The 15,128-nt window shown below is 39.2% G+C and overlaps 1 protein-coding gene across 5 annotated transcripts in view; it reads left to right on the top strand.

Annotated features, from left to right (window-relative positions):
- The window catches only part of SNTG2 (syntrophin gamma 2), a 487,892-nt gene that overhangs the window by 48,570 nt on the left and 424,194 nt on the right, over positions 1-15,128 (top strand). The gene's annotated exons all lie outside the window — the stretch shown is intronic.

Raw genomic sequence — 15,128 nt, 5'->3', positions numbered from 1 at the left:
AGCTTTTAAAAAAAAAAAAAAACCCATCAAATCATGATTTTAAAATTGTCAGTAATGGAGAGTCCATCACAACCCTTTGGTAAACTGTGTCAATGGTTAATACCCTCATTGTCAGAAATTTACATCTTTTCTCCAGTCTGAAATTGTCTAGCTTCAACTTCCAGCCATTGGATTGTGTTACACCTTTCTCTGCTAGATTGAGGAGCCCTTTATTATATATTTGTTCTCCATATAAGTACTTTTAGACTGTAATCAAATCAGCCCTCAATCTTCTCTTTGTTAGACTCAAGGAACTGAATCTATTTAGCTTACCAACATAAGGCATGTTTTCAAATCTTTTTTTCATTCTCAAGTCTCTTCTATGAACCCTCTCCAATTAATCAACAGCCTTCTTGAATTGTGGGCAGTGTAACTGGACACAGCATTCCAGCAGCGGTTGCACCAGTGCCAAATATAAGGGTAAAATAACACCTCTGCTCGTACTCAAGATTCTCTGTTTATGCATCCCAGGATCATATAAGTGCTTTTGGCCACAGCATCACATGCAGCATTCATGTTCAACTAATTATCCACCATGATCCCCAAATCTTTTCATAGAGTCATAGACTTTAAGGTCAGAAGAGACCTTTATGATTGTCTAGTCTGACTCCTGCACAACGCAGGCCACAGAATCTCACCCACCCACTCCTGTAATGAATCCCCAACCTATGTCTGAGCTATTGAAGTAATCAAATCATGGTTTAAAGATTTCAAGGTGCAGAGAATCCTCCAGAAATTGACCTGTGCCCCACGCTGCAGAAGAAGGCGAAAAACCCTCAGGGCCTCTGCCAATCTGCCCTGGAGGAAAATTCCTTCCCAAACCCAAATATGGTGATCGGCTAAACCCTGAGCATGTGGGCAAGAATCATAGAATATCAGAGTTGGAAGGGACCTCTGGAGGTCCTCTAGTCCAACCCCCTGCCCAGAGCAGGACCAATCCCCAACTAAAGCAGGCTCACCAGCCAGACACTGAGGAAAGAATTCTCCGTAGTAACTCAGATCCCATCCCATCTAACATCCCATCACAGGCCATTGGGCATATTTACTGCTAATAGTCAAAGATAAATTAATTGCCAAAATTAGTCTATATCATCATACCATCCCCTCCATAAACTTATCAAGCTTAGTCTTGAAGCCAGATATGTCTTTTGCCCCCACTGCTACCCTTAGAAGGCTGTTCCAGAAGTTCACTTCTCTGATGGTTAGAAACCTTCATCTAATTTCAAGTCTAAGCTTCCTGATGGCCAGTTTATATCCATTTGTTCTTGTGTACACATTGGTACTGAGCTTAACTAATTCCTCTCCCTCCCTGGTATTTATCCCGCCGATATATTTACAGAGAGCAATCATATCTCCCCTCAGCCTTCTTTTGGTTAGGCTAAACAAGCCAAGCTCCTTGAGTCTCCTTTCATAAGACCGGTTTTCCATTCCTCAGATCATCCTTCTCTGTACCTATTCCAGTTTGAATTCATCCTTCTTAAACATGGGAGACCTGAACTGCACACAATATTCCAGATGAGGTCTCACCAGTGCCTTGCATAATGGTACTAACACCTCCTTATCTCTATTGGAAATACCTCACCTGATGCATCCCAAGACCGCATTAGCCTTTTTCACATCCATATCACATTGGCGGCTCATAGTCCTCCTTTGATCAACTAATACTCCGAGGTCCTTCTCCTTCTCTGTTACTTCCAACTGACGCATCCCCAGTTTATAACAAAAATTCTTGTTATTAATCCCTAAATGCATGACCTTGCACTTTTCACTATTATATTTCATCCTATTACTATTACTCCAATTTACAAGGTCATCCAGATCTTCCTGTATGATATCCCGGTCCTTCTCTGTATTGGAAATACCTCCCAGCTTTGTATCATCCGCAAACTTTTTGTGTCAAGGTCAGTAATAAAAAAGATTGGTCACAAAACCTATCCCTGAGGAACTCTTTTAGTAACCTCCTTCCAGCCTGACAGTTCACCTTTCAGTGTGACCTGTTATAGTCTCCCCTTTAACCAGTTCCTTACCCATCTTTCAGTTTTCATATTGATTCCCATCTTTTCCAATTTAACTACTAATTCCGCATGTGGAACTGTATGAAATGCCTTACTGAAATAGAGGTAAATTAGATACACTACATTTCCTTTGTCTAAAAAATCTGTTACCTTCTCAAAGAAGGAGATCAGGTTGGTTTGACATGATCTACCTTTTGTAAAACCATGTTGTATTTTGTCCCAATTACCACTGACCTCAATGTCCGTAACCATTTTCTCCTTCAAAATTTTTTCCAAAACCTTGTATACTACAGATGTCATGCTAACAGGCCTGTAGTTACCCAGGTAACATTCTTTCTTAAAAATAGGGGGAAAAAAGTTAACTGTGTTTGCAATTCTCCAGGAATATGGTACAACACCTGAATTTATAGATTCATTAAAAATTCTTGCTAATGGGCTTTCAATTTCATGTGCCAGTTCCTTTAATATTCTTGGATGAAGATTATTCGGGCCCCCCGATTTAGTCAAATTAAGCTGTTCGAGTTTGGTTTCTACCTCGGACGTGGTAATATCTACCTCCATATCCTCATTTCCATTTGTCATCCTGCCATTATCCCTAAGCTCCTCATTAGCCTCATTAAAGACTGAGGTAAAGTATTTGTTTAGATATTGGGCCATGCCTAGATTATCCTTAATCTCTACCCCATCCTCCGTGTTTAGCGGTCCCACTTCTTCTTTCTTTGTTTTCTTCTTATTTATATGGCTATAGAACCTTTTACTATTGGTTTTAATTCCCTTTGCAAGGTCCAACTCTCCATGGCTTTTGGCGTTTCTCACTTTATCCTTACATGTTCTGACCTCAATAAGGTAGCTTTCCTTGCTGATCCCTCCCATCTTCCACTCCTTGTAGACTTTCTGCTTTTTCTTAATCACCTCTCTGTGATGCTTGCTCATCCAGCTTGGTCTACAACTCCTGCCTATGAATTTTTTCCCCTTTCTTGGTATGCAGGCTTCTGATAGTTTCTGCAACTTTGACTTCAAGTAATTCCAGGCCTCCTCCACCTTTAGATCCACAAGTTCTTCAGTCCAATCCACTTCCCTAACTAATTTCCTTAATTTTTTAAAGTTAGCCCCTTTGAAATCAAAAACCCTAGTCACAGATCTATTTTTGTTTATCCTTCCATTTAGTTTGAACTGAATTAGCTCATGATCACTCAAACCAAGGTTGTCCATGTCTTCTATAAAGTCTTCATTACTCACCAAAATCAAATCTAAAATGACATCGCCTCTTGTTGGTTTAGCAACTACTTGGTGAAGGAATCCATCAGCTATTGCACCCAGGAAAATCTGAGCCCTATTATTATTATTATTACTATCACTTGTCCTCCAGTCTATATCTGGGAAGTTAGTCTCCCATGGTCACACAATTCCCATTAGTATTTACTTCATTAAAACCGTTAAAGGGGTATCTATCAGAGGTCTCTATCAGAGTGACTGCATCTCAGGAGAGAGTCCCCCATCCTGTATGTATGGCCTACGTTCTCTGTTCCTAGATGTATTCATTTACATTTAGCTCTGTTAATATGCACATTGTTTGTTTGCTTATGCCCAGTTTACCAAGTAACTACATTGCTCTGAATCAGTGACCTGTTGTCTTCATTATTTACCACTCTCCCAATTTTTGTGTCATCTGAAACTTAGTAATTGACAATTTTATGTTTTCTTCCAAGTCATGGATAAAAATGTTAAATAGAATAGGGCTAAGAATCAATCCCTGCAAGACCGCCCCGGGAAACACACCCTTTTGACAATTCCTTGTTTATAGTTACATTTTGAGAGTTATCAGTTAGCCAGTTTTTAATCCACTTAACATGTGCCATGTTAATTTTACAGCATTCTAGAGTTTTAATCAAAATGTTGAGTTAATAGCTAGTGAAAGAGAGACAAAGGTTGCCACGTCAAAATCATTTCTCAAAAAAAACCCCCGTAAACTGAAGCAAGCTTTAACCTTTCTCTGTACTGTTCGTTTTCTGTCTCCAGTGAGTTGATGGGTAATTGCACATGCTGTGGGCTATCTGAAAGAAGCAAGGCAGTTTATAAATGGTCTTTCCCTGGAGCCATTTCCATTTCATGATACGCGTAGCCAAGTATGACTTGATTAAATGAACTAACATGTATATCCAATGACCATCTTGGTTATTTGTGACATGGAATGGCTCCAAGTTCACATGCTGATCTGTAATCATAGCAGTTTGTAAAACATAAGGAAACAAGACAGTCTGAATAAAAATGGCAAGCAATGAATTATTCAAATGTTGCTTAAGTATATTTTATCAGTCTGTTTTCCAAAGTCATGCACATCATTTTTTTTTCAATTCACTGGGAGTCGTAATTGTGATGATGAGCGTATTCCTCTTAGGGTGCAGTGCTGCACACCTGATACAGACAAAATGCCACTTAACACTTAAGAAATTATAGCAGTGAATAAACCTCCAAAAGATCTGGAGGTTCTGTTTGTTTTAGGTAGAATCCAAAAGTTTGGAAGCTTATTCAAGCTAGCTAAATCTAAACAAAATGGGTCTGGAAGTATCTCCATTGATCTCATTGCATTTGCAGGCTCACCCAGAAACAAGAAGTGAAATATACTTATTTGAATGTCTTAGGACTTTATTAAATCTTTATCAAAGATTGACTAATAAAATGTATTCAGTGCTCAGCTGTGTTGAAAATGAGGCCTCTTGTTTAAGTTTTTAAATATTGGTTTAGGAGTACTGTCATTTGAAAATCTTGGCATATGTCTTTAGTGCTGGTACAGCATATGTTTGCTGGCAGTTAATCTCACTCTCTCAGATGGAGGACAGAGGCAGGGTGGCCAAGGCTTGGGGAAACTTTATCTTGAATATAAGGAATATGGTTTGTAATTTTGTGTTGAATGTGCAGAATAAAAGAGATTATTAGGGCCCTATCAAATTCACAGCCATGAGAAACACATCAAGGACCATGAAATCTGGTCTCCCCCATGAAGTCTGGTCTTGTATGTGCTTTTACCCTGTATTATACAGATTTCCTGGGGGAGACCAGCGTTTCTCAAACTGGGGGCCCTGACCAAAAAGGGAGTTGCAGGAGGGTCATGGTATTTTCACCCTTCTGCACTGCCTTCAGAACTGGGTGGGCAGAGAGCAGCGGCTGTTGGCCGGGCGCCCAACTCTGAAGGCAGTGCCCCGCCAGCAGCAGTGCAGAAGTAAGGCTTGCAATACTATACCATGGCATTCTTACCTCTGCACTGCTGCTGGCAGTGGCTCTGTCTTCAGAGCTGGACTCCCAGCCAACAGCTGCTGCTCTCCAGCTGCCCAGGTCTGAAGGAAGCATTGCTGCGAGCAGCAGCACCGAAGTAAGGGCAGCAGTACCACAACGCCCATACAATAACCTTGTGACCTCCTACAGTAAGAACACCATGAAATTTCAGGTTTAAATAGCTGAAATTATGAAATTTATGATTTTTAAAATCCTATGATGGTGAAATTGACCAAAATGGACTGTGAATTTGGTAGGGTCCTACCTACAGTGTTCTCTTCATCTTGAGAAATGCATCAGTCATACCCTTGTCCTTATCCAGCAGAAGTGGCATATGAGCAACCACTCCTGCAGACAACTGGCAATGGCTAGCCATCCCTGCTTCACTGGACCTATAAGCACTTGAAAAACAGGAGAATGCAGAATATTCAAAAAGCTCATTGGTGATTAGGCTGTTGGGAGTGGGCTCAATAAAGGAAGCTCTACTGCTACAAGCAGCTATGCTTGAGTATTTGTCAGAGTCAGGTTGGAGATAAGCTGGACTGCACACTTTTTTCCAACCTTAATCCTCTGCTGTGTTTAAAAATGTTTTTGCATTGGGAATAGCTCAGAAGTGTAATCACAATACTGTAGTTGTAGCACAGTGAAACTATGGTAGACTTGTCCCAATAAAATCAATGGCAAAATTCCTATTGAGTTCCATAGGGGCAGGATTTCCCCCTAACTGTCTTAACAGTATGAAAGGAAAGCATTTGAGTTGCTTATCTCTTTTTGTTTTCTGAGCTGTTTTTGCCATCACTGCTGTGCTTTATTTTGTTTGGTACTTGTATCATGGAGAAGTAGCTGAAATAGTCTCAGAATATCTAGCCAGAAATGGCGAAAGTCAGTTGTCAGAAACTCTCCAGTGTTTTCTCCCAAAGTAAATGAACCTGTATACACTGGTACAGTGTATACTGTTCTGAGAATCTTCACTTCTAACTGCAGTCTCTCCAGATATCTCTGTGTATGTGTGTGAGAGAGATTTAACCAAGTATCTTCTTTGACATTCCCTTGTGTCTGCACATAGACACCATTAGCTCTTTGGAGTAGGGACAATGTCTTCCTATGTATTTTTAGGGTCTTTAGCACAATGGGGCTCTGATCCTGACTGGGCCTTTCTATACTATCATATTACAAACAAAAAGAATAATCCCACAGCTAAGGTTTTTCATTCACCAGAGACTGTAACCACAGTCTCCCCCCTGTCCCATTTCAAGGCCCATGATCACTGTAAACTTTCCAAGGTAAAGAATGCACATTCTGTTGATGCAGCTTGTATAGTGTGGTACTCTGTTTTCACTAAAAATTTAGAGGTGAAAAACTGCCTCATGTCTCTGCACTAAATGATGCAAAGCATACGTTAGTTACAGCATTCATTAAGACCCAGGAAACTAAGTGAAAATATCGCTTAAGTGTTTACAATTTTAAACACTGAATGTTTAATCCAGGATATCCTCCCACTCTCTGCTCTAAGTGATGTTTATCATTCAACTTTTTGTTCTGCTGTAAGCAACATGCTTGTATAGAACTGATATAGCATCAACTGAAATATTACGTGAAACACTACATATAGTTTTCTTGGCAAAATTGACCAAGGAAGAGGCATTAATGCCTGTCATTCTATGTTTCTGGAACAATGGTATAGACTGGTGAAAAGTGCCATTAAAAAACCCCACAACCTTGGGAAGGAGCTGCTGGTGATGGTCAAGAGATATGTATGCCGCTCTTCTGGTTCATGTTCTAGTGTGGAACACCTGAAGGTTTTTTTGCTGATGCTCTGCTAGAGATTAGAAGGAACTTCCCTGAATCATAAACATTTTCCTTTCTTGTACTAGGTTTGGTTTCAGTCACAATTTTTCTGACTTCAAGTGCGTAAAAAATTTCAAAAGATGACTTTTTTCCATTTGTTTTGATACAGCAAAAAATCATTCTACTCTGTATGTTTTATAGGCCTATATTTTGTAGCCCACAGTTTGCAGTTTTGACTAAGGATTTTTTGGTAGTGAGAATTCATGGCCAGTCACACAGGCCAGATCCGACAGGATCAATGCTGTAGTTGTGATGAGAGTTTTCTGTGCATAGCAAGGCTGAGCAGCAAAGGTCAGTGCTTTTACAAGCATAAATACCAAAACATCTGGGATCAGGTAACTAGCTCATTGGTGGAAGGAGGAGGAGGAGAGAAAGGGTATTAATGCATTGGCATTTATCTACAGACACTAAAATACAGTGAATGCTTTGCCACTGACTACTGTTGCTGGAGTGGGAAAAAGAGGCATCAGAACAATTTCTGAAATATACATTGTCCTTCCTAAGACAGGTTGCACCTGAACCCAGGGAATAAACTTAATGAAATGTAATAAAGCACTCGGGATGAGTCAGTGTGACCCCAGTGAGAAACCAGACTGGCAAGCGAGTGACTATATGAGTTTCCTAAGCATAGTGGGGCAGCAGATGTGCAACAAAGCAGAAACTTCTAGCTTCTCATGTGGCCCCCATTAGCAAAGTGTCTGAGACCCTGAACCTCTACAATATGTGTGATCCAGCTAGAGGGAAGGTGTTAGGCTGTGGTCCAGAAAAAGCACTTAAGCATGTGCTTACCTTTTAGGCATGTGAGTACTCTCATGTTACTTCACTGGGGCTATGCACATGCTTAATTGTTTGCTGGGTTTGGACCTGAGTGCTCTGTCATTATCCAGTATGTGTGTCTTGATCTCAAAATGTCTGACAGAAGCTCGAAGAAGCTAAGGAACTGATAATTTTTTCACACCTTGCATATCACAATCTGGTGTCATTTTATAGATTACCAAGGACTTTCAAACAGACAATTGTTTCTCAGTGAATACAACACATAATCCTGACAAAGTTTCTATGCTTTAAGAAGTCTGTATATGTAATTTACTAAAAAAGAAAAGGAGTACTAGTGGCACCTTAGAGACCAACCCATTTATTTGAGCGTACGCTTTCGTGAGCTACAGCTCACTTCATCGGATGTAGCTCATGAAAGCTTATGCTCAAATAAATTGGTTAGTCTCTAAGGTGCCACTAGTCCTCCTTTTCTTTTTGCGAATACAGACTAACATGGCTGCTACTCTGAAACCTATGTAATTTACTGAGGTTTTTAATATAAATTTTCTGTGGGGAGGAGGGGAGGCGGAGGAGACCCAGTTTCCTTAGCATTTAAATGTTTTTTTTTTTAAATGAAAGTGTAGCAAAAATAAGAAACATCCTGTGGAAACCAATTTATACAGTGTTACCGAGTGAGAAATGGCAATTCTTGGGAGACGAAAAAGTAGTGATAGCGTTTCAAACATACTGTGTGTGTACACCAGAACAAATCAGCTCAGCCACTTTGGGGGGGAAAAATGCTAATGGGTACACTTGTACTCATTAGATTGTCTGTCAAGCATAGATATAAAGAATTAGAAAGTGACTCTTTGAGCTAATCAATTATGTAAATATTTGATCGTTAATGGGTAATTGATGAACACAAGGGTCTGTTTTATTGTTGGAATCAGGAATGAATCAGATTGTGAAAGTGGAATTTATTGTTCCAGCTTTGACAGTATATGGAAGGTTAATATAGTAAAATACAAGTTTTTTTCAAAGCATTATAATCTTTGGGTTTTGATAATGAAGTAGTGATCAAGATGAGTTCATCATGCATTCAGACCTCAGGTGGAAATTTTTAATTCTTGTATGTGTGGTAAGCCATGGTGACCTGCTTTTGTGGGTTCTAGTATGATTGCTTACTAGCTGTGGCTCATTCTGTGTGTGGATTTAAAATTTAAAATTTTTGTCTATGTAAACTTTTAATAATGGATGGATGCTGAACTCTGTTTCCTTTGTTCCATTGAAACAATGAAAAGACTATGTCTGTACAAAATATTTAAGTGTTTTATATTAAAATGGGACACTATAAGCAGTTTTGATTCTGAATCTTTCAGTTCATCAATCTTAAATAATGGGTACATCCTTTTGGCTAGCTAGCAGACAATAAACTCGCAAGTATTTTTAATGCCATTCTGCATCTGCTGATGTGACCCTCTTTTACTAAACAATGATTACAGTGGCCTTGAGAGCTGTATAAACAAACAAACAATACTATTGTGGAAAAACATGACAGGGCTATATAACTCATAACTTTGGTAGCAATGATTCAGAAATAGTGTGTGTTAGTGGAACAGAAGCCAAAAACAACTGAACTGGGAAAGTCACTCAACCAGACTGTACCTCCATTTGCTCATCTGTAAAATGGGAATAATATTTCTCTTCATCAGGAATGATTTGAAAATACTAACTTAATCACAAACCATTGCCAATGATTTTCAGTTGCACACTTCTATTTTCAATTCATTGCAAAAAGCAAATTTACACCTAAGAATTCCTACTTCTGTACCCTTCAGTTCACCAGTTGAAAAATTATGAGCAATGAAGTTCTCTGACCCTCATTCTTTCTTAGGCTATCCAATTTTCTTTGGTTCTCCTATAATCCTTCCTATTGACTCTTTTGACCTTTCTCTCCAATTCTGCCTGGGAATTCTAAAGAAAAGCTGCTGCATGTATTTATAAACATAATCCATTCTTTTTAAAGTGCTGAATGAATAAAGGCACTAGAATTTATTTCATTTGGCAAGTTATTGTGGATACTGAAACAGATATTCTGTTTTATTTCTGCTAAAATAAGTGGAAAAGCCTCCCATTAGTGAGATTATGAAATTATCAAGTTTCACACCAATCTAAAATATCTTAAATGCTGATTGCCTGAAAACAATATTATTTGCATGTTATGTGAAAATATCCCTTCATCTAAGAGTTCAGCAATTTAATAATGTTCCTTCAAAGATTTTTTTTCTACTTAAAAATCCTTTCATAGAAGAGAATTTACAGACATCTAATTATAAAACTATGCTGGTTAGTTTACGTTAACTTGTCTTTTCATTAGAAAGAATCAGGATTACTTCCTTCCATTAAGTTTTAAGGGTTGATTAATTCTAATAAGCTTTCTACTATGAAGGAATAAGTGTGTTTCAAACTCCAACATTGATCCTAAAATACTGCTTTGTTTTCTGAATGACAGTCAAGAAAACATACTCTTTTTCATAAATGGGGACTCTTAAAATAAGGCACTTTGTCTACAGAGCTGGTTTTACATTCTTTTGTTTACAGCTTTCAATAAACAATTCATTAGTAGATGCTTTCTAAATATATACACTATTAGTAGAAGAGAGAAGACAGCACAGTTGTTTCTGATTTTACAGTGGTAGGCTGAAAGTTGCTTAAAGTTCACAGAAGGGAAAAGCAGAACAGTAGGGTAGCTTATTGTCTCCTGCTGCGTGACAAATAGTAAAGACTAAGTAGCTTTTAAAGATTTTTGGAGGGAATGCTTCATTCCCTTGAAAATCTGAAGCTGTTAGCTCGCCTTTCAAAAAATATACTACAAAGAATTATTTATAATTGAAAAATGTCAGTACAATTCTGAATTTGCAAACAAAGTCAACTCCTGGTCCTAAGAATTAATTGTTGGTGTAAAATGATTATTAGAATTGAATATTAATATTGTACTAGCACTGAGAGGCTCTTATGAGGATCAGAGTCCAGTTTTTGCTAGGCTTTGTACGCTGACAAAAACATAGTTCCTGCCTCGCAAAGCATAGAGTCTAAGATCTGATCAATTACGAAGTTTTGAGAGCCAAACCAGTGATGTAAAAAATACTGTTAAACTACTTTAAAATGAAGTACCATGCAGCTGGTGTCCATGAAGTCTTGTAAAGAGTGCCAAAATTTCTTCAATTCCTTCTGCAAAGTCCATTTCAAATGACCACACAAATCAAATTCTCCTGGTTCTCCTATTTTTAAATGGATTAGCAGCACAAAGGAATTGTCCTTCTAGTCTGAGAATGGCATGTATTATGCTACCTAATGGTTTGGAGTAGTTTTTTTGGGGGGGAAGAGGAGGACAGAGGGTATCTTCTACACATGCAAACAAGAAACGACTTGTAAGTTCATGTAGGAATGCTCATTGGAAAAATGGCATCTCCAATTCTCAATCCATTGAAATATGTGAAGAGTTTACTTCATGAAACGTGCATGATGCCAACATGGCCACTGTCTCAATAGACAAATGCAGCTGTCCTGCATCCCCTGAGCAGAGTTCTCACCCTCCCAATTTATTCCTACTGAGAGGAAACCGATTGCATAAATAGCAGCTCTCTATGGCTGTTCACAGCTGGAATACAAGGGCATATTGATGCAACTTTGATACTATGTTTGCTTCCAGGTATCTACCAAGATTTGGTTCCTGTATATCAACAGCTTACTGTTTGGGGAGGGTTTGAGCAACATGTGCCTGAACATAGGGATTTAGAATGGAAGTGCCATGTCAACCTTTAAATATTTCCTCTCTGGAGTGATGCGACCATGAGAGATTTATATTTATTTATTTTAAAAAATGGGGAGGGAGAAACTGATGCCATCTTGGGGATTTTTGTATGTCTTGTCAGAGCAAGTGAATGAGGTAAAATAACTATAGCCACCAGATTTAATAAAAGAGAAATCAGGTTGGGGAACTGTCAAAAGTTACGCAGAGTCTGTGCTATCTAGATTTACTTGAAATTGATAGAATTGATTTTCATAAAGGAGAAGCAAGACACTTAGAGTGGAAAGTGCTTTTTACCATTATTGCAACTTTAAACATTTTTCCAATGTGTTACCTGCAGTTAGTCTGTGAAATGTAAGAGAGATAATGCACATCCACTTTTTGATATACCTGAGCAGTATTACACATAGCTGTAGAGGAAACCTAAACATTTTTGTACCCGGTCATTAACCTCATTACTGTAAAGGCATCCTTGCTACCAAAAAGAAAAGGAGTACTTGTGGCACCTTAGAGACTAACCAATTTATTTGAACATAAGCTTTCGTGAGCTACAGCTACAGACTAACTAAATTGGTTAGTCTCTAAGGTGCCACAAGTACTCCTTTTCTTTTTGCGAATACAGACTAACACGGCTGTTACTCTGAAACTTTGCTACCAATAGTTACTTGTTGTTGTGAAGACTATATTGTCCACTTTTATATGTATTAAATACCAGACACAATGTGTAAGTACTCATGGGTCTGAAACTTATGTAAAATAATGATAGTGGTATAGTATTTACATACATTTTTCTGCTCCAAAAGGAAATGAAAGGGTGGTTAGGGTGATAGCCTGGGACTTGGGAGACCTGAATTCAATTCTGTGATCCTCCACAGACTTCCTGTGTGATCTTGTCCAAGTCTTAGTCTCTTAGTTTCCCATCTGTAAAATTGGAATAATAGTACTTCTGTACTCTCAGGGGTGTTGTGTGTAAATACATTACAGATACTGTGGTAAAAGGGGCCATAAATGTACGTTGGATGGATAAATAGAGGAAGTATATTTGAGCACAATTGTTAATGTTGTTAAAATGAAATCACATAGGGAGCCTTGTAGACCATGGTCTTCATTACTGACCTCTTTTATATTTATGACTAACATACAGTATTATTTCTTGTGACAAAGAAAATTAGAAATAACTCAGTATTCCAAGTATGAAAGTCTTAATAAGCTTAAAATGGAAAATTTAAATTCATTTTTTGTCAGGTCAGTTTTGCTTTCTCAGGAAGACAAGACTTAAGAGTGCATCAATTTTTGTAATGCTATATTGTAACTGTCACTCAGGCTTTCCTTGCTAATCCAGTGAAAGGTTAATATGTCATGATTATGTACTATATTTCTTGCAATCCTGTAAGTGTATGTTATTGTCAAGGTTCCTCCCCCACTCTGAACTCTAGGGTACAGATGTGGGGACCTGCATGAAAAAACCCCCTAAGCTTATCTTTACCAGCTTAGGTCAAAACTTCCCCAAGGTACAAAATATTACACCCGTTATCCTTGGAATGGCCGCTACCACCACCAAACTAATACTGGTTACTGGGGAAGAGCTGTTTGGACGCGTCTTTCCCCCCAAAATACTTCCCAAAACCTTGCACTCCACTTCCTGGACAAGGTTTAGTAAAAAGCCTCACCAATTTGCCTAGGTGACTGCAGACCCAGACCCTTGGATCTTAAGAACAATGAACAATCCTCCCAACACTTGCACCCCCCCTTTCCTGGGAAATGTTGGATAAAAAGCCTCACCAATTTGCATAGGTGACCACAGACCCAAACCCTTGGATCTGAGAACAATGAAAAAGCATTCAGTTTTTACAAGAAGACTTTTAATAAAAAATAGAAGTAAATAGAAATAAAGAAATCCCCCCTGTAAAATCAGGATGGTAGATATCTTACAGGGTAATTAGATTCAAAAACATAGAGAACCCCTCTAGGCAAAACCTTAAGTTACAAAAAAGATGCACAGACAGAAATAGTTATTCTATTCAGCACAATGCTTTTCTCAGCCATTTAAAGGAATCATAATCTAACACATACCTAGCTAGATTACTTACTAAAAGTTCTAAGACTCCATTCCTGTTCTGTCTCTGGCAAGAGCAGCACACAGACAGACACAAACCCTTTGTTTGTCTCCCTCCTCCCAGCTTTTGAAAGTATCTTGTCTCCTCATTGGTCATTTTGGTCAGGTGCCAGCGAGGTTACCTTTAGCTTCTTAACCCTTTACAGGTGAGAGGAGCTTTCCCCTGGCCAGGAGGGATTTCAAAGGGGTTTACCCTTCCCTTTATATTTATGACACGCCCCCCAAATCTCAGCTAGGGTGAAACACTGGCTGGGATTTCTTCCTGGAGCTCTAGGAAAAACAGAGTTAATAAGACACATGCATCTCTAAATATACTACCAAGTACATAAAGACTAACAATATTTTCCACATCTCAAGGACGATTTTAACCAGTTGACTCTGGGAAACTTTCACGGGAGAGTGCATCAGCCACTTTGTTAGAAGCTCCTGAGATGTGTTGGACGTCGAAATCAAAATCTTGGAGAGCTAAACTCCACCGAAGAAGTTTTTTGTTAGTTTCTTTGACGGTGTGAAGCCACTTCAGTGCAGCATGGTCGGTTTGCAGGTGGAAACGCCGTCCCCAAACATATGGGCGTAGCTTTTCCAGAGCGTAGACAATGGCGTAACATTCTTTTTCAGTGACTGACCAGTTGCTTTCCCTCTCAGACAGTTTTTTGCTGAGAAACACTACAGGGTGGAATTCTTGATCAGGTCCTTTCTGCATTAAAACTGCTCCCACACCATGCTCGGACGCATCTGTGGTTACTAGGAACGGTTTGTCAAAGTCTGGGGCCCTTAGTACAGGGTCAGACATGAGTGTCGCTTTAAGCTTGTTAAAGGCCTTCTGACACTTTCCGGTCCACTGAACAGCATTTGGCTGTTTCTTTTTGGTTAGGTCTGTCAGTGGGGCAGCGATTTGGCTGTAGTGCGGTACAAAGCGTCTGTAATAACCGGCCAAGCCTAAGAAGGATTGAACCTGTTTCTTTGACTTTGGGACAGGCCACTTTTGGATAGCATCCACTTTGGCCTGTAGGGGGCTGATAGTTCCTTGACCCACCTGGTGTCCAAGGTAAGTCACTCTGTTTAGGCCTATTTGACACTTCTTAGCCTTAACAGTTAGTCCTGCCTCCCTTATGCGCTCAAGGACTTTTTGTAGATGTTCCAGGTGGTCTGCCCAGGAATCCGAAAATATGGCCACGTCATCAAGGTAGGCGACTGCATATTCTCCTAATCCCGCTAGGAGACCATCTACAAGTCTTTGGAAAGTGGCGGGTGCATTTCGCAGCCCAAA

This window comes from Caretta caretta, chromosome 3, assembly GCF_965140235.1.
Source record: "Caretta caretta isolate rCarCar2 chromosome 3, rCarCar1.hap1, whole genome shotgun sequence".
NCBI lineage: Eukaryota > Metazoa > Chordata > Testudines > Cheloniidae > Caretta > Caretta caretta.
The sequence above is the reverse complement of the archived record's forward strand: the minus strand, read 5'-3'. Positions and strand labels throughout refer to the sequence as shown.